Source organism: Tupaia chinensis, unplaced genomic scaffold, assembly GCF_000334495.1.
Source record: "Tupaia chinensis unplaced genomic scaffold, TupChi_1.0 Scaffold149658_1, whole genome shotgun sequence".
In the NCBI taxonomy this organism is placed as follows: domain Eukaryota; kingdom Metazoa; phylum Chordata; class Mammalia; order Scandentia; family Tupaiidae; genus Tupaia; species Tupaia belangeri.
This window is the reverse complement of record NW_006209503.1, coordinates 705,525-726,179: the sequence shown is the minus strand read 5'-3', so window position 1 is coordinate 726,179 and position 20,655 is coordinate 705,525. Positions and strand designations below refer to the sequence as shown.

The following is a 20,655-nucleotide window of genomic DNA, read 5'->3' as shown; positions in this document are numbered from 1 at the left end:
TATATATATATATATATAGCTCCCCCCCTTCCCAATTCCTCCCCCTCTGCCGTTTCCCATCTGGACCCTTTCCGGTACATTTGGTTGAATAGTCAACTGCTCACCACAGAGACAGTCCAAAGCATTCTCAATCCTTTGGACCCAAGCCCTTTTCTGAGTCCATAAAAATGTCCATACTCTATGGAGTACAAAGTGTCCAAGCTCCCAGGTCTTAGGGAAGGAACTTCTCTGAATCTCACGGCAGTGGTGGGTGACCACCTGTAGGAGCCATGAACTCAGCAGTGGTTGCTGGCGTCCCTGGGCTGCCACTCTGCCATGCTTTGTAGCACATACCCTGTACCCTCCCACTTCCATCCGGTGTGTGTTCATTGTCTTCTCCTGGGCTTTGCCCAAAGTGGCCACTCAGGACATAGTTGCTGAGTGAATTGTGGTTGCAGTACATTCTTAAAGTCCTTGGAAGAAGGTTGGGAACCAACAGTTAGCCTAATGGCTATGTCGCTGGACTCCCACGTAGTCGACTGTGGTTCGCGTCCCGGACCCAGTGGCTTTAAACTCACACCGGGCGTGTGTGCGTGCGTGCCCAAGATCCCCCAAGAGGAGAATGGAGGAGAAGGGATTGCGGCGTGACCATCTCCTCTGGGGGGTGATTTCTTGCTTCCTATCTCTCTGTCTCTCTCTGTCTGGCGAGCACACGCGCCCTATAGCAAAAACCTCTCCAAAAAAAAAAAAAGTCCTTGGAAGGTAAAAATCAAATAAAGAATGACTAGGGATCAGCACTTGGCATAATGGCTACATCACTGGACTCCCATATAGTGGACCACGGTTCGAGTCCTGGACCTGGTGGCTTCAACTCACGCCGGGCGTGTGTGCATACATGCCCAAGATCCTGAGAGGAGAATGGAGGAGAAGGGATTGCGGCATGGCCATCTCCCCGGGGGTGGTGATTTCTCGCTTTCTGTCTCTCTGTCTTTTTGGCAAGTGTGCATGCTCTATAGCAAAAAAATAAAAATAAATAAAAATAAAGAATAATGCGTATGTGGGTAAAACTTGTCATCTTTCATTTGCTTAGATGAGAGAGATTGTAGAAGAATAAAATAAAAGTCTCCTAAGACATTTGGAAAACTGATTCATACCCTCTGTGGCTTTAGAATGTTGCATATTGTCTTCTCGAGGGACTCAGATCCTGTTCTTCAGCTGCAGTGCTCAGACCAAAGGCAGTTGTGAGGCTGTGCTGTGCGGCTTGGTGGTGTTCTGAACGCATACCAAACCTTAGCCGTGCATTCTGCAATATTTACAGAATATAGAAATAGTCTAAATCAACATTTCCAGAAAAAGCAAGAGAATACAAGAGAGCTGCAATTTTCTCTCTCAAGTTGTTCTCTAGAGAAAAATTTTTCAGGCTCAGAAATATCCCAGAGGAAGGAAACCTGAATATTTTTATTAACCTCGTATTTCCCAAACTTTGACTGCAGACCTCTTCGTGGAATGCCACATGCCTTGCTTATTAGAAAGCTACTATAACGGGGCCAGCAGGTGGCGTGGTGGCTAAGGGCGTTGAACTCCCATGGCCGACCGCGGTTTGAGTCCCTGATCTGGCAGCTTGCTTTCTCACTTTCTCTCTCTCACTTTGTGCCTCTCTGGTCAAATTAAAATAAATAAATAAGTAAAGTTAGTAAAAATAATTCTTAACAAGAAAGAAAGCTACTGTACCAAAGAGACGTGACAATACAAAGATTTAAGTGATAAGTTTGTTTCTATCTCATGTGACAGTCCACCCAGGGCACAAAGTGCCCTAACTCTCCAGATCTCATGGAAGGGAGAGAGACTGCTCCCTCCCCACCGTTATTCAGGATTCCCCTGCTTCTTCCAAGTGGGTTTCCCATCACCCTCTAGAACACTGTCTATCTCTATAGTCAGAACTGGGTCGCAGGCACATCTGTGTTCCTGAGTAGAGAAGAGAGTGAAGGATCAGGTGACTGAAGACCTGTTCTGGAGGGGGTGCACCTCACCCTCTCACGTGCCGTAGGTGGAAAGTGGTCACGCCCACCTCCAAGGAGGAGCAGGAATTACGGTCTCTAATGAGGAGGCCATTTGGATGTTACTCCTTACCGCTCCCTGTCTATTACTGTGGGCCATGTTTATCCCACCAGCTTGCAGCAGAGGCCTTCCAGCTCCTAGCCAGAGTTCTCATTACCACCTGGCATTTCTGTTCTCAGCCAGCAGAGTCCTCCTGCGTTTGGGTTGTAAGTCAGTCTGAGGACGGGAAGTTTTATAAAGCAAGGTCACCTAATTATTCTATGTAATATTTACTCTAGTATCAGGATTTATTAATGGATAATATTTCAGATAAAACTTTAATATTCGTACTGATAGTTTGCATTATTTTGCTCACATATGCCAAGAGGATATAACTTTTCTTTTTTCTTTCTCTTTCTTTTTTTTTTTGGAGAGGTTTTTTTTGCGATAGGGCGCATGCGCTCGCCAGACAGACAGAGAGAGACAGAGAGACAGCAAGCAAGAGCCCCCCGCCCAGGGGGGATAGCCATGCCACAATCCCTTCTCCTCCATTCTCCTCTCGGGATCTTGGGCACGCATGCACACACGCCCGGCGTGAGTTTTAAGCCACTGGGTTTTTTTTTCGGTCGACCACGTGGGAGCCCTGCGCCAGCCATTACACTATCTGCTGGTCCCCTTTTTCTTTCTCTTTCTCTTCCTTTCTTCCTTCCTTCCTTCCTTCCTTCCTTCCTTCTTTCTTTTTGCTTTCTTTCTATATCCTATTTGATGAAATATCTGTTCATGCCTTTCACTCATTTTCTAATTAATTTTTGTAACTTTTTAGCTTTGATAGTTTTTATTTTTAGGTTTTTTGCTATAGGGCTCAGGTGCTTGCAGGAGAGAGACAGAGAGAGGGAGAAATCGCCCCCCCCAGGGGCGTGGCCATACCACAATCCCTTCTCCATTCTCTTCGCAGGATTTTGAATATGCATGAGCACTTACCCAGCATGATTTTTAAGCTGCCCCGTCTGGAACTTGAACCGTGGTCAGCCATGTGGGAGTTCAGTGCCTTAACCACCATATAAGCTGTTGGCCCTAAGTTTTGATAGTTTTAAAATTTTATTTATTTTTAATTTTTGAAAGTTTTTGCCACAGGGCTCATGGTCAGCCAAGAGAGAGGAAGAGAGAGAGGAAGAGAGAGAGGATTCCCCTACAGGGCAGATGGCCATACCACAATCTCTTTTCCTTCATTCTGCTCTCAAGGATTTTGGGCACATAGGCACACATCAGGCGCGTTTTTCAAGCTGCAAGGCCCACGACTAGAACTGCGCAGTTGGCTGTGAGGGATCCAGCTGCCTTAATCACCACATTACCAGCTGGCCCCCTGATGGTTGAGTGAGCTTGGAGAGAGAGAGAGAGCGAGAGAGAGAGAGCATTCTTTCAGTGGGGGGTATGATGATCCTCTTGTGATTTGGGGCATGTACATTTGTGTATCTCATGTGGTTTTCGTTTCTTTTTTTAACATATATTTTATTATTATTTTTTTAAATTCAGTCAATCTTTACAACATTGAAAATGAGTTTTCCCAGCATGAATGCCTGATACAGCATTCAAGCTTCCCTGGCCAAGATTCCAATCATGGCTGACCGTGTGGGATCCAGCTCCCTTAACCACTGTGCTACAGGGCTTGCCCTCAGAATGAGTTCTCAGGGGCACGGACATTTAAGCCATACTTCTATGATTGCCATAACAAATCACCACAAACTTGGTGGCAGTAACCAGTGATTTATTTTCACTTCCTACTGTGGGTAGAATAGGCGTTATTTTCATGTACGCTAGTTCCTATCACAACTCTGTAACTGTCATAACTATAATAATGATATTCATTTCTTTCTTTTTTTAGAATTATTTATTTTATTTTATTTATTATTTATTTATTTTAATTTGATGAGAGAGAAAGAGGAAGCAAGAAAGCAAGCCACTAGATTCAGGACTCGAACTGTGGTCAGCCATGTGAGAGTGTCCAGCGCCTTAACCTCCACGCCACCTGCTGGTCCCCCATTTCTTTCTTTTTAATTAAACTTTTGCCAGAGGGCATGTACACTCACCAGAGAGAGAGAGAGGGAAAGAAAGAGCAGTCCCCAATGAGGCGTTATTATGCCCCAGTCCCATCTCCATCCTGTCAGGATTTTAGGTGCACACGCATGCATGCAACTTTTTTTTTTTTTTTTTGTAAACTATGTGTAATACAAATCCAGCCAAAACAATAGTGCAAAAGTTACAAAGCCACACTCTCGGCTAACGCAGTATAGGCTACACAGGAACGCCCACCGTGAAAGGTGCGGATCAGGCACAATGAGAACCAAGGAGGTGGTTACTATTTCAACACACAGGTTGCGTTTTGAATTCCCCCCCTAGACTTTCCGTACAACAGCCAGACAGCTAGACTAGCCCAGCAAGCTATGGTGGAAGTGGGCAGTCCAGGAGAGCCCACGGAGATCCTCAACAGGCTGGGCGAAAGCAGCTTGGTGTGTGGCATGTTCTGTGGTGGAGGCTGCGGCTCTCTGAGACTGCGCAGATTACTGGAACCTCGCGATCACATCTTCTTCCACGAGTTTTCACTGCATGTTTCCTGACTTCAGTACATGAGGGTGCCTGCCCACGTAAACGCCACACAGCAATTTTTAAGCCACTGGGGCTGCAAATCATGCTGTTGACCTTATGGAATCCGGTCCCTTAACCACCAAGTTAACAATTACACTTTCTTTTTCTTTTTTTAAGTCTTGCTATAGGGTGTGTACACTTTCCAGAGAGAGACAGAGAGAGAGAAGGTGAGAAATCACCATCCCCTCACCCAGGTGGGATGGCCATGCTGCAATCCCTCCCCTTCCGTTCTCCTCTTAGGATTTTGGTCACACACACATATGTACCCAGTATGATTGCCAAGCTGCTGGGTCTGGGATTTGAACTGCAGTTGACATTGTGGTATTGAACCACACTTACCTCCACATCCCCTACTGGCTCCACAGTTACACTGTTTCTTAAGCTTTACCCTTTCTTTCTCCTAGCTTTGTTTCCATGGGTGTCAATTCTTCCATTTGCTGATGCTGTGGCCTACTCCGAAGTATGTCTGTCGGTCCGTATCCCTGCATTTGCTCCCCCCTCACCCGCTCAGTACTGCTGGAGCAGGATGTCTAAAACAACATGTTCTAGACCACTCTGCCACATGGCTTCGCCTCGTTAGATTCTGCACGTGAGAGATCATCATAACGATGGAAAGAGGGGGAAAGGGCCTATTCTGTTCCAGGGAGCACCCTGCAGAGACGTTGGTAGGAGCTCATGCCCAGGGGAGGAGATGAAGCCACTAGCAGGACCAGGGGAGTGCTGGCCCATGGGCTACAGCCCAGGGACAGAGCACTCTCCGATCTCCGGGCCATGCTAGCCCCTTGCCTTCCCAGCCTTTCTGAAACCACTTTCTGTAGCAGCTTTCTTGACTGGCACGCTGTGTTGGCATCACGAGCTCTCAGAGGCGTGAATCCAAGGTTGCTTTTGCCCTGTATGTAGCAACTCTCACTTAGTCCGAGTTTCATGTATTGATTTTTCAGCAGTCTTAGTTTGGTGTTTCTATAACAGATGATCACAGATGAGGTGATTTATAAGGAAAAGAAATACACTTGGCTGGAAACTTGGATGTCTAAGAGCTTGGAAAGAGAGGAGAGAGAGAAAGACTGAGAAGGGAAGTGTGTTACAGCTAGTCCGGAGCACTGAGAGGCAAAGCAGAGACCTAGGCTGTCATCGGAGGCTGCCTGGGATGAAGTAGCTGAGTCTTTGGAAATAGAGGGATTTATTTTCCTTTGTTGCCATTTCTAGGGATCTGGAGGATGAAGTGGAATCTTGCTCCAATGTTCTGTACTTTTTTTTCTTTTTTCTTTTTCTTTTTTGAGAGGTTTTTGCTATAGGGTGCGTGCGCTCGCCAGAAAGACAGAGACGTAGAGACAGAAGGCAAGAAATCACCCCCAGGGGGGATGGCCATGCCTCAGTGCCTTCTCCATTCTCCTCTCAGGATCTTGGGCACACACGCACACACGCCCGGCGTGAGTTTAAGCCGCTGGGTCTGGGGCTCGAACCACGGTCAACTACATGGGAATCCAGCAACATAGCCATTACGCCAACTGCTGGTCCCATGTACTATTTTTCAAAGCACAATTAGGTTTAATTACTTCAGCTAAGAGCATTTTAAAAAATCATGATCAAACAAACATGTATGGCAAACCTAACGGTGCTTAAGGGAAACCGAGTCATATGGCCTGTTGTTTCAGTACCCCAGTACGCATACTGACTGGGGCTGGAATGCAGCCATGACACCCCACAGAAGTGATCGGCTGGATGTGGTTATTTTGTTCTAGTGGGTCATCGGGGAAGTCTTGACATATTCGTCTATGTTTGTCTGTGCGAATCCTTGTGACTTTCCCGACAGCTGAGTAGATGATAACCCTTCTGCTCAGGGAAAAAAGTAGCCTGAAGGCATTTCTTTTTCTTTTTTTTTTAAAAGAACTATTTTACTTTATTTTATTTTATTTTTTCATTCATTCATTTATTATTATTATTTTTTCATTTGACCAGAGAGAGGCAGAGAGAGAGAGAGAGAGAGAGAGAAAGCAAGCCATCAGGTCCAGGACTTGAACCATAGTCAGCCATGTGGGAGTGTCCAGCATCTTAACCACCACGCTACCTGCTGGTCCCCACCTGAAGGCATTTTTGATTGAACATTTTTTCAGTTATGGTCTCTATACCCGTCGTGGCTCAGCATCGCCTTTCCACACAATGGCCTTTGTGGTGGAAGTCACATTTCCCTGCAGGGTCACAGAATAACAGGCTTTCACAATGTCACTGGCCGACAGCCAAACCCAGCACAGTCTTGATGTGATGTGGGGGCAAAAGTCATTCTACCTTGTGCAACAGTTAAAGCCTGCTGCCACCAGCCACGTTCCCGTGAAGCTAGAAGGAAGTGCTTTTTATGCCACCCCAAAGCTATCCTGAAGCACAGACATGAGTCTTGGGGTCTGACAGTCCATCAGGAGGGGTGAAGGACATGAGGTATTAGAAAACAGGGCCAGCTCCAGGGCTTGGTGATTAAGTCAGCCAGATCTCGCATGGGCGACATCACAGTTTGAGTCCTGGACCCAGCAGCTTGAGGAAAACAGTGGGTACATGTGCTGGGTGCTCAAGATCTTGATGGGAGACGAGGGGGAGAGATGGAGGAGAAGGGATTGCATGTGATCATCCTTCATGGGGAAGTGCTTTCTCTTCTACCTCTCTCCCTGTCTCCCTCTCTCTGGAAAGCACATGTACCCTCTAGCAAAACAAACAAAAACACCCAAGAGCATATGGACAGATCTGGGTTCAAATCTTGGCTCTATCCGTGTTTTGAACAAGTCACTTGCTCTGTAGTTCAATGACTTGAACTCAATATTTTTTATTCATAAAATGAAAGCCAATCATAGCTATCACCGACAGAAGATTGAATACAATCATCCCTTTTCATTGAGTCAACACGTATTATTGCCTGCCTTGCTCCAGGTCCTTGTCTAGGCCTAGGGGCTATGATACTGGAAGGTATTGTAGGCAGAGCCCCTACTCTCATGAAGTCTACATTCTAATCAAGAGCTACCCACAGAAATACCAACCAAAAATAAACGAGAACATGCTATGATAAACAGTGGCGTCATTGACAGTTTTTAGAGTTTGTTTTGTTTTCTCTTCAGTCCAATCTGCCTGCTGCACTACACAGAACCTCATTGCTGAACTACACAGAACCTCATTTTCGTGGGCCCCTTATCTAAGCCAGTGGGTCCTAAGAGAATGTCTTGGGTCTCCAATCTCAGGGCCTAGTATGTCTTCTCCAGAAATAACTGCGTGTTAACAGGAGACCAAGGCCTTAGGTCAGATTATGCTTTGGCTTACTAATGGACTTGACTTTACTGGTAGACTTCCAGCCTCTGTGCGGCCATTGGGATTGGTACTTGGGCAGGCAGATACTTGTCCATCCTCTGTCTGAGAGCATTCCACTTCTGAATGTCTTACTGAAGTTGTTTCCGGCATTCTGAGCCCTTGCTGGGGTCGTGATTTAATTCCACACATTGCGACTTGCAAGAGCCAGCTCTGATCCTGCCCTTTAAAAACAAAATGTGGGTTTGCCAAGAGAGAGCCCAAGGTGTTCAGTGTTGCCACCTCCAGCCTAAGCCTTCCAGGGATACCTCAGTGGGTGGCAGCGTGCAGTCCCCCAGGCTGCTCCCAGCGCAGAGCTGGGTTCCTGGTGGGCAGATTAAGCATGTGCTTAAGGTGCTAGCAAAAGGTATGCTCACATACACGTGTGCACATACACACACACACACACAACATTAGCTTTTAAAACCTTATCCTGCGGGACCAGCAGTTAGCATAATGGCTATGTCACTGAACTCCCATGTAGGCCTGTGGTTCAAATCCCGGACTTGATGGCTTAAACTCACACCAGGTGCGTGTGCGTGCGTGCCCAAGATCCCGAGAGGAGAATGGAGGAGAAGGGATCGTGGCATGGCCATTCCCCCTGGGGAGTGATTTCTCACTTTCTATCTCTCTGTCTCTCTCTCTGGGGTCCAGACCAGAGTGGGGAGGATGTGTTCTCTATTTTAGTCTTTCTGGTGAGTACACGTGCCCTATAGCAAAAACCACTCAAAAACAAACAAACAAACAAACAAAAAACACCCCACTTATCCTGCATTATGGAACCAGAAAAATATTGGAAGGTGGTATTTTAAGATCACATTATCTATCTATCTATCTATTTAGAGAACTTTTTGCTATAAGGTGTGTGCACCTGCTGGAGAGACAGAGAGACAGAAAGTGAGAAATAACCCCCCAGGGGCAATAGCCACACCACAATCTCTTCTCCTCCATTCTCCTCTCAGGATTTTGAGCACACACGCACACACACACACACGCCCGGTATGAGTTTTAAGCCCCTGTGTCTGGGACTTAAACCGCAGTCGCCTATGTAGGAGTCCAGCGACGTAACCATTATACCATCTGCTAGTCCCAAATACCATGTTCTATGTTGTATTATATTTCAATTACATAAGGACCAAGAACTTTAAGAATCTGAGGACTCTGAAGGTTTTAACTTGCCAAGCCTCACAGCACCCCAGGAACGTCCCTGCACTTCAGTTCTGAGAATTAACACACAGTTCTTTTCTAAATCTGGGGTCCAGACCAGAGTGGGGAGGATGTGTTCTCTATTTTAGTCTCTCGCAGCCCCCTCTGATGGTTCTCTCTTCCAGGTGCTTGACGTCTGAACTACACACCCCACTCACACTTAATCGTGCACAACACAGAAGGTAATGCTAATACCTATTGATGTCTGTGACCTATTGGGGCCCATCTATGGGAGACGGAGGTCTCCTGGACCCCTGAGTGATTAATTTTACATGAGGAAATGTATCTCTCAGGTCAGAACTATCTTGTTTTCCTGCTGTGGTCGTGACCCTTGTCCCACCTTCTGTTGCCGCTGTAGAAGGCAAAATAAGGACCAAGGCCTGGGGACCACGAGTTTGACTGAAGCTCCACTTGGCTTCCCAAGCCCACACTGGGTTGCACCAGGTTCCTTGAAGGAGAGGCTGAAGGAGCTGCCAGGGACAAGGGGCCCACCCATTGGTCTCTGACTCTCACTGGGCCGGCCTATAGGAACACTTGTGAGGAGGGAACTGCCTGCCCCCCAAGAGTATAGACAGTAGAGGGTGGGCCGTCCTCTCCTCACTTCTATTCTGAGTGCAGTCTGGGAGCCTGATTCCATACCTAAGGGTAAGAGCAATTTTATCAAGGTCCAGGCAGGGTGGGAGGTCTGCCCCTCTGACTGGGATGTACCCAGGCTGTCCTGTCGTTAGCAGTGGGAGCATGAAGACAGGCAACGTTCTGCCCAGAACAGCACTGGTGGGGGTAGAAAGGCCTTGGCCTTCTTCCTCAATTCTCCCTTAGCTCCCAGAGAGAAATTGTTGTTCCTTCTGACCAAAATGCCCGGAATGTCCTGAATTTTGTACCAATCTGTGATGGGATGCCTACTGAGAAAGAAGGGGGAGGCCAGAGATGTGAGAGGGTCTCTTCATAGGTAGAGTCCAGTTGGATCAAGGAGGAGGAGCTGAGCTGCTTCTCAGCTTGACTAGGTATGGCGAAGGAGGAAGCCATGAAGAGGCTGCTTGGAAATGCCTGAGTTCTGGCCTCAGAATGGGTTTGAAATCTAGCTCCAACCACTTAAATCTCTTCAGCAAATGTTTGAGCAGATAGTACAGGTCAGACACTGGGCTGGGTGTGTAAGATACAGAAGACGGCCGCTTGGTCATGGCTGGTAGACTTGGGGAGCTCTTGGAAATGGGGAGCTAACAGGCGATTGAGAGGCTCAAGTGAGATGAAGTGGGAAGAGCCTGGGATATAGTGGGAGTTTATAAAAACGTGTACTTTTCGTAAAAAAAGAGAATTACTTTTATTTATTTATTTATTTATTTATTTATTTATTTATTTATTTTAAATTTGACCAGAGGGAGAGAGACCAGATCTGGGGAAAAAAAAAAAAAAGACAAAAAAGAAAACCCTGTACTTTTAAAAGACATGTTCTCACAGAAGCAACGGCATCTCCCTGGTCTTTGCCAGGCCCAGTCCTACTGCCCCAGTGAGGGCTGTAGGTACGAAAGATCAGAGTAGGTGGGAGGAGTTTGGAAGTCGGGCCAGTCCCTCATGTGTGGGAGGACACAAATCTCTGATCTGGAGAGGTTCTGGCTTTCAAACCAAGGTGCGCGAGAGGTGGGAACACACTCCTCCTAGAAACTCCATTAGAGCAAGGCCATCTCTGTGTTGGGGGTGCCGGGGCCCCGTTCACGGTAGCAGAGCTTGTGCAAGGAGCCTGATGGTGCTGGCATGGTCCTGAAGCAGAGCGTTAGGAAGAGGCTTCTCCTTAACGGGCGTCCACATTGCTTCCTTCCTTGAGTCTTTAGGAGAGACAGGTCTTGCTTCCTGTCCTTTTAAAGGTGGCCATGAGGACAAACACTCCTAAAACCTGCCGGTCTAGGGGACCAGTGACCCCAGATGCTTGGCTGAGCTCAGGAGGCAATGGTTTTTGGAGAGCCGAAGCTTTTGGAAGGAACGTCTGAATTCCTTCATGTGGCCAGAATGCATCTTTAGAACTCACTGGAGGGAATGGTCTGTTTGCCAGTCCCTTGGTAGTGTGGATGTGTGTACATGTATGCACACAATCGTGTGTGTGTGTGTGTGGATTGGGGCTGGAGATACTGACAGTTCTCTCAGGGCTTTTTAGATAGTCCTCCGGGGCACCAGGCAGAGCTGAGTTGGTTCCTGGACCTGCCACTTACCATTACGTTGCAGCGTGTGGAATCGCCAGTGTCCTGCCATTTCGACCTTTTAGAAATGGCAGTTTGGTATAGTTCGACCAGCGACTGCACGATCTCCAGCCAGCACCTCGGCCTTTGCATCTCAGGCTCTCCTGTATGGTAGAGTCAAAAGCAGGACTGTGGGAGGACTCAATGAATTAAAGTTTGAAAGTGCCAATTAAACCTCCGAGAACTCACCAGTTTCAGGTGTTCTCACGTTCTTCCTCTCACGTGGCCCCCTGCCCAGATGAGGAGGCTGAGTTTGCGAGGCCACGTGCGCTTTGGAGGCAGTGTCATGTGATGGAGGGCAGACTGGCCTGGAAATGGAACAGGCTCTCAGGGGCGATTCCCTTCATTGCTCCGTTTTCTCTGAAGTCGGCGTTATTTCTCTTCCTTCGTGATGTTCTTATAAAGATGGAAATGAATAATATGCCAAAGGTCCTAACAGAAGGTGGCTTCCATGAGGATCTGATAAATGTGTCCCTCTCCTTCTCCCCTCACTGTCTCCATTTGTGAAAGCAGGGCAGAGGCGAGATGACCTACGGCCCTTCTGGCTCCGACACTGGAGGGTTTCGAATGCCTCTTGCTCTTCCTAGCAGGAGGAGCTGGCAGCTGGTCTGATGAACTCTCTCTCCCGTACTGCCCTGTCTCCCGCCAACCCCAAGGGGCCCCCGTCTTGTATGTCATAAGATTCTGCTGTTGCCACTGAAATTGAGCAGGTCAAAGTGAAATTCTCAAACATTTTAACTCGAAAATTAGCATACTGTGGCCCTTTAGGATCCTAAGACTATCAGGACCAGCAGTTAGCGTAATGGCTATGTCGCTGGACTCCCACGTAGCCGACCACGGTTCGTGTCCCAGACCCGGTGGGTTAAACTCACACCGGGCGCGTGTGCGTGCGTGCCCAAGATCCCGAGAGGAGAATGGAGGAGAAGGGACTGCGACGTGGCCATCCCCCGGGGGGGTGATTTCTCGCTTTCTGTCTCTCTGTCTCTCTCTCTGTCTGTCTGGCGAGTGCACCTGCCCTAGAGCAAAAACCTCTCAAAAAAAAAAAAATCCTAAGACTATCAATGGTCATCCCCTTGTATAAATTTTAAGAAAATAATTATTTAATTTTATTAATTATTAGTAGTAGTATTTAATTTACTATAGCGTACATGCCCTCATCAGAGAGAGAGAGAGTAGGGAAGTAAGAAAGCAAGCCACCAGGTCTGGGACTCAAACTGCAGTTGACCGTATGGGAGTCCAGTGCTTTAACCACCGTGCCACCTGCTGGCCCCCCTTGTGTACTTTATAAGATGAATGGATCCGTGCGTGGGGGAGGACCCAGGAAAGCCAGAGCCCGTCTGGAATTGAGATGGCACCTCTGCTCTCTTACTTGTCCTTCAGCAGAAATGATCGGCCTCTCCGCTCCTGGATCTCTCCTGGAAGCCGGGTCCCACAGCCCGGAGCGGTGCAGGTGGACTGAGACGGAGGGAGGGTGCTGGACACACAGGGGTGGTCCATACGTGCGTGCTCATCACCCTTCTCACTTTGAGGGCCATTCAAAAAGTTTATGGAAACTCGGTCACAATGTGATTCTTTCGGTGCCACATTTTTGAAATTCAGGCATGCTTCTGTCAAAATACACGTTTCTCATGAACTTTTTGTATGTGTGGGGCGCTTTATAAACTATAAGATATTTCCTTATACGTCCTGGTTGGGTCTCAGAACAGCATTGTGAAGTAGGCTGTGCGACAATCTACACCCCCACATTGATAGACGGAGAACGAAGTGGGGGATCAGCTAGGGGAAGGTAAGTCGCTCAGAGAGCTCTGTAGAGCCTGGACTGGAAGTCAGGACACTGGCTTTATAACCTGGAGGTCTTTTTATGCTACTCTCTCTTGCTCTCTCTCTTACTTCAAATCACCAGAGGGTGTGTGCACGTGGAGACAAGAGACGGAGGGAGGGAGACAGAGAAAGCGCCCTCCAGTGGGGCATGGTTACGCCTTGATCCCTTCTCCACCTCTCCATCCTGTAGGGATTTGGGGCATGCACACACTCAATCTAATGAACTTTTCGAGCTCCCGGGGCCAGGTCCAGGACTTGAACCATGGTCCACCATGTGGTAGTCCAGCACCTTAAATATTAAGATACCCGCTGGCCTCAATCCTCAGTTTCATATGATAGTGTTTTTCCTATAGAAATAGAAGTCCTGGGGACCAGCAGTTGGTGTAATGGTTACGTTGCTGGACTCCCATGTAGTCAACTGTGGTTCAAGTCCCAGACCTGGTGACTTAAAAGTCGTGCTGGGCATGTGTGCGTGCGTGTCCAAAATCCCTAGAGGAGAATGGAGGAGAAGGGAGTGTGGCATGGCCATCCCCCCCTGGGGGGTGATTTCTCACTTTTCTGTGTCTCTGTCTCTCTCTCTTTCTCTCTGGTGAGCACATGTGCCCTATGGGGGAAAAAATCGCTCTAAAAAGAAAAGAAGAAATAGAACTGGGCGAGCCAGTAGTGATTAAGGTGCTGAATCCCACATGGCTGACTGCACCGTTCTAGTTCCGGACTCAGTGGCTTGAGAAACGTGAAAGGAGGAGGACGGAGGAGCAGGGACTGCAGGGTGACCATTCTGCAGGGAGGACGCTTTCTTCTTTTCTGTTTCTCTCTCTGTCTCTCCAGTGATTGCACATGTCCTTTGCCAAAATCAAAGAAAATAGGAATTGAGGTTTTTACTAGACACTGGAAAGGGTGGGGGAGCATGGTGTGAAGTAGAGGGCTATTGATTAATAGGGAAGGTGCACAGAAGAAAGACAGAAGGAAGGCAGACAGACAGAAGGACGAATGTCTAGTGTTATAAGAAGACAATGTGGTTAATGGCAATTTATATAATTTTTCGAATCACTGGGCTCACAGGTATGGTACTAACTACAGTGGTTTAATCATTGCGCATTGTATTCATGTATTGAAAGTCACATTGTAACCATTGCTATCTTAATAAAAACTCCAGTGGCCAGTCAGGTGGTGTGGTGGTTAAGGTGACTGGATCCCATATGGCTTACTGCATGGTTCGAGTCCCAGACCTGGTGGCTTGAAGAAACAAGCCAGGCCTGAGTGTGTGCATGTCCCAAATCCTGGAAGGAGAGTGGAGAAGGGATTGCAGCATAGTCGTACCCCCTGATAGGGTGCTTTCTCATTTTTTCTCTCTCTCTCTAGAGATTCATACACTGTGTAGGAAGAAAAAAAAAACCAAAAAACCCTAGAAAAAAAGAAATAGAAGGCTTTCCAAATCAATGTTAGACTTGCTATATTTAAACAAAGAAAACATCATTTTGAATTTTTTAAAAAAATAATTAGGCGTCTCTGCTCTAACTTTCCATTACTATCAATTGCTGATTTTTCATCCTGAGTCAGTAGGATGCCATATTCGTCTTCAGAAAGAATCCACTCTTGGCCTCAGGAACTTTCTAGGCTTACGCGCTCACCCTCTTACACTCACGTTTTCAGCACCTTTACCCCGTGCCACTGTCCTGGAGCTAGACTGATGGCACCTGTTAGTGGAGAAGTCTGTCCCTACCACTGAAATGCTGGGAACAGAGGTGTCCCCTAGGGTGGGGGGAGTAGACTCTCCACTTCTTTTTTTTTGGAGAGGTTTTTGCCATAGGGCGCGTGCACTCTCCAGGCAGAGAGAGAGAGACAGAGAGACACAAAGTGAGAAATCACCCCCCAGAGAGGATGGCCACGCCGCAATCCCTTCTCCTCCATTCTTCTCTCTGGATCTTGGGCATGCACGCACACGCGCCTGGCGTGAGTTTAAGCCACCGGGTCTGGGACTCGAACCGCGACCGACTACGTGGGAGTCCAGCGACATGGCCATTATGCTAACTGCTGGTCCCTAGACTCTCCATTTCTAACAGAAGAAGAACCGCATGGCTCCGAAACCTCTAACCGAGCCCTTCCTCCCAGGTGAGCTTTCAATCGCTCTTTATCCATTGGGCCTTCCTGTCAAGGAAATGACCAACCTTGCAAATAATAATAATAATAATAATAATAATAATAATAATGTGTCTTATTTTTAAGCACAAATTTGCATGACCTAGGCCCAGAGAGGAGGCAAAGCATGCCTCTCTCTTGGGGTGATCAGGTACAGGGGTTCCTTTTATTTGGTGTTAGGTTTTGGGAAGGAATTAGTAGAATGTACTTTAACAGAGAGAAGGGGCTTGTATACAGCATAAGATACTGTCCCAAGGACAGGATGTTGGGAGAGTCCTCTTATCCTAGTCAAAATGGTCTGCTCATGATTGTGGGCGTGATTCATCCATTACAGGGGTACTACGCCAGGGACAGGATGTAGGAAGATTTTTGTCATCAAATGGGTCATAATGTTCTGTCAATGTCTGTGGCCGTGACTCACCACAGACCTTCTGGAAGGGATTTTAGAAACAGGGAGAAGCAGCCAGACCTCTGTCCTCCGTTCTTAGCTGCCTCCACCAGCTCAGTCTGGATTCCCTCCTGCCTCTCTGTGGAGAAGAACAGAGCCTCAGGAGAGTTCAGAGTTCTTTTCAAATTCTATTGCTAAAACCCTAAGGAGAGGACCAGCAGTTAGCGTAGTGGTTATGTCACTGGACTCCCATGTAGTTGACCGCGATTCGAGTCCCGGACCCAGTGGCTTAAACTCACGCCGGGCACATGTGCGTGCGTGCCCAAGATCCTGAGAGGAGAATGGAGGAGAAGGCGGCGGGGGCCTCGGGGGGTGATTTCTCGCTTTCTGTCTCTTTCTGGCGAGTGCACACCCCCTATCGCAAAAACCTCTCTCTAAAAAAACAAACAAACAAATAAAAATAATTAAAAAAAAAACACCCTAAGGGGAAAGTGCAGAGGTGACAAAAGTTTGAAGACAGAAAACTTAGAATGGATATTCTCCCTAAACACAAAAGGGGTCCTGCTGATCTCTCCTCTGTGGCTTTTCATCTAGCTTACCTATTTCTTCTTATCTCGGGCAAGCTAAGCCTAATCTAGCTCCTCATTTTGTTTCCAGTAGCTACTGGGAACACTCCTCCTGAGCCCTCCAAATTCAGCAGAGGGCGACAAAGGCTCACGGAGACGGCAAGCGTGTCCTGAATGGAGACCGGTCATATTGTATTGAGAGCCGGCGCCTCTGGCTGGGAGCGATGGCTCTGCCGCTGCTGTCTCTCTCTTCGTTCTGGCTACCAGCATGGCCCCCGAGTCTTACCTCACTTGTAAGACCAGATTTGAACTGATATTTGCTAATGAAACAGCAGATCAAGATGCAGGGAAAAGATTCATTTAATTAAAGGTATTTAAATAGCTAGTCTTCAAATGAGGAGGAGTCATTTCGAGTACAGTTTCAAATATAGCAAAAATAATAATAATCATCCAGAAGAACTAGTGCGTTTACTGAAATCGAACGTGTTTAAAGACGGTCTAGCATGTAGAAGCAAAGGAAGGTCTAAACAGTTGGCTCACATCAAAAGAAAAACTTCAAGTTTTGTGCCATCGAAAGATCAGGATAAACAACAGGCTAAGATGCACCCTAGGGAAAACCATCAAGCGCACATGACAAAGTACCAGCATACAGAGCTCACACACGTGATTACACATATGTCCCCGATAAACTAGTCACAAAGCAACTAACAGGAGATATGAATGAGGAAATTAAATTAGAAAATAGGTCTTGGAGAAAATGAGCAACTTAATTATCAAGAAATACAAATGATCACAGTGAGATGCCATTTCTTTTTCTTTACTTTTTTTTTAGGTTTTTGCCACAGGGTGTGTGCACTTGCCAGAAGGAAGCAGAGACAATGTGAGGAAAAGTGAGAAATCGCCCCCGGGGGTGGGGTGGCCACGCTGCCATCCTTCTCCATTCTCCTCTTGGGATTCTGAGCACGCATGCGCATGCACCCCGCGTGATTCTCAAGCCACTGGGTCTGGGATTCGAGCCCTGTTGGTCATGTCAGAGTCCAGCACCTTAACCATCATGCCACCTGCTGGCCCAGTACCATTTCTTATGCCCACTAAACTAACAACAAACATTTTAATGGTTATACTCCACAGCTGGCGAAGGCACCTTTGCACACACACCAATGTACTGCGCGGTGGGGACACGTACAGTAGCCTTGGCTGACCCGTAGTGCAATGACTAATCGTGTGGAGGGAGACAGGCCCCACGTGACCGGCCGTGGTTTGAATCCTGGCCCTGGTAACTTGAAAAACACCCTGAGTGTGTGTGTGTATGCTCGGGATCCTGATGAGGGAGTGCTGGAGGAGTGGGGATTGTGACACGACCAGGTCCCATGGGTAGGTACTTTCTCTGTCTCTCTAGGGTGCACATGTCCCCTATGGGGGAAAAAAGCCTTGAAATGATTTTTGTTTTGTTTTGTTTTGTTTTGTTCTTTTTTTGAGAGGTTTTTGCTATAGGGCATGTGCCATTGCCAGAAAGCCAGAGAAAGCCAGAGAGACAGAAAGTGAGAAATCACCCCCTGAGGGGATGGTCACGCCACAATCCCTTCTCCTCCATTCTCCTCTTGGGATCTTGGGCACACACGCACATGCGTCCAGCGTGAGTTTAAGCCACCGGGTCCAGGACTCAAACTGTGGTCACCTACATGGGAGTCCAGCAACATGACCATTATGCCAATTGCTGGTCCCGAAATGTTCATATTTTTGATCCAGTAATTTTACTTCTGGCAACATATAACGGAGTAAGAATGTTCATAAAAGCATAAATACCTAAGGGTATTTAAAACTTAAATGAAATAGTTTGTATGGAATACGAAATAATGTTTTTAAGTGGAAGTAACTGTACATTTAACAAAATGGGGCCCGCTGCAGTGGCAGAGGTGGTAGGAGGCTGCTGCTGGAACCATACAGTAGGCCCTAGGTTCAGATCCTGGGTTGACCTGAACACGCTGGGTGTGCTTGTGATCTGGCCGGCTGGGAGCCTCAGGGGAGATCTCAGCTTGTGAGAACCTGTCAGAGGTACCTGTCACCCGCTCTCTCATGAAAGAAAGAAATAAACTTGAAAAAAAAAAAAAAAAACTTTAGCAAAGTGGAAATGATCAAGTATATTTTGGCCGTGTTCACCTGAGGGATGAACATACAGACATTTAAAAAGGTGATTGTAGGGACCAGCAGTTAGCATAATGGCTATGTCGCTGGCCTCCCACGTAGTCAACCGTGGTTCGCGTCCCGGACCCGGTGGCTTAAACTCACGCCCGGTGCATGTGTGTGCATGCCCAAGATCCCAAGAGGAGAATGGAGGAGAAGGGATTGCGGTGTGACCATCCCCTCTGGGGGGTGATTTCTCACTCTCTGTCTCTCTGTCTCTCTCTTTCTTTCTGATGAGTACCCGTGCCCTATAGCGAAAACCTCTTCAAAAAAAAGGTGATTGTAAAAGCTAAAAATTGAGAAGATAAAACAGAAGAATAAAATTCTATGTAAAGTATGATTTCTGCTATGTTTGAAAATTAACAGCAAATCTTGGGATTGGGGATCATTTTCCTTTCTGTAGTTCCCAAAGAGCTTATGTTACTATTTATAATGAACACACTCACACACACATGTGTGTATTTCATCTCATATACACCTAGACACACACACGTGATAAAGACAAGTTGGTCATGTCACATGACGGGCGCAGAGTAGAGCCCGATGGTGGGCACTGGGGTGGGGTTCTAGATCCCACGCTTTTGAGTAAGAGTGCCCGTCAGGATCTTTCCTTTATCCCTCAGAGGAACAGGTTTGTTCCGAAGACGAACCCAGTTCTGGAGACTGTGTAAACTAGGAGGGACAAGCAAAGTGATGAAGAATAGTGAGTCTTTAGGGTCAAATAATGCACATAGATGGTGTGTTTTAAGAATAAGATTCTTGGGGCCAGCAGGTGGCGTGCTGGTTAAGGTGTTGGATAGTCCCACATGGCCGACCACAGTTCGAGTGCTGGACCTGGTGGCTTGCTTTCTCACTTTGCCCCTCTCTCTCTCTTTCTGTGTGTCTCTCTCTGGTCAAATTAAAATAAACGAATGAATTAATACAATTCAATAACTACTTCTTTAAAAGAAGAAGATTCTTGGGGTTAATCGCTTTACCGTGCAGTCTGATCCCGGGTCGCAGGACCCGTTCGCCTCCTTGTGATGCTTTCTCCCAGCTCCCTGTGAGAGACGGAGGGGAAGGTGAAGACCCAGCACAGGAACTTACGATCGCCCTAGGATGAGAAGCAGGCTGGGAGTGGCCCAGAGTCCCCATATCTGAATGGGGCCCTCTCCTGGAAGGGGAATCTGGAGGGACAATTCTGACCAGGGAGCCCCTTGGCCACTCATGCCACTTGAACTCTTTACTAGGGCTCCCAGAATACAAATTTCAAGTCCTCTCCACCCTCTCTCTTTCTTTGTCTTTTTCATTCTTCCCTTTTTCTTTCCTTTTGCTTTCTCGTCTTTCTTTCCACTCTCCCTCTAGTTCTCTCTTGCTCTTTCTTTCTTCGTTATAAAAACGTATGCTGTAGACACATATGTATGCTGTGCTGGTGTGTGGAGGCTTTGCTCTGCCCCCTGCTTGTGGTGTAATGGGGGAAACGAGTGAGTTTCAGGAATTACAGCACGGCGCGGGAAGTGCAGCCACAGGGGTAAACAAGCCAGGGCGCTGGGGGACAAAGGAGTGACCGGCTGTGATGGAGACGGGAGGGCAGAAGCAGCTTCCAGGGGACAGCCCACAGCATGGTGGTTGGGGTGGCCAGATCACACATTGTCCACTGTGTGGTTTGAGTCCCGGACTGTGGAGAGCAGCCAGTCTGAAAATGTGATAAAAACATGTGGCCTGTAGACACAGCAGAAACGTGCTTTCATAAGCTACTCTGGTATCTCTTCTACCTGGTATCTCTTCTACCTGGTATCTCTTCTACCTGGTATCTCTTCTCTCTGGTATCTCTTCTACTCTGGTATCTCTTCTACTCTGGTATCTCTTCTACCTGGTATCTCTTCTACTCTGGTATCTCTTCCACTCTAATATCTCTTCTACCTGGTATCTCTTCTACCCTGGTATCTCTTCTGCTCTGGTATCTCTTCTACTCTTGTATCTCTTCTACTCTAATATATCTTCTACTCTGATATCTCTTCTACTCTGGTATCTCTTCTACCTGGTATCTCTTCTACTCTAATATGTCTTCTACTCTGGTATCTCTTCTACCTGGTATCTCTTCTACCCTGGTATCTCTTCTACTCTAGTATCTCTTCTACTCTGGTATCTCTTCTAC

The 20,655-nt window shown here is 47.2% G+C and overlaps 1 protein-coding gene across 2 annotated transcripts in view; it reads left to right on the top strand.

The window, feature by feature from the left end:
* The window catches only part of ADIPOQ (adiponectin, C1Q and collagen domain containing), a 45,568-nt gene that overhangs the window by 20,709 nt on the left and 4,204 nt on the right, over positions 1–20,655 (top strand). Inside the window, exon 1 of one of the 2 annotated variants that reach the window (XM_006171457.3) lies at positions 9,772–9,834. The exons of the other annotated variant lie outside the window; for it this stretch is intronic. The gene's annotated coding sequence lies outside the window, so the exon portion shown is untranslated. Of the gene's footprint in view, positions 1–9,771; positions 9,835–20,655 lie in introns of those variants that run through there. 2 annotated transcript variants of the gene reach the window in all.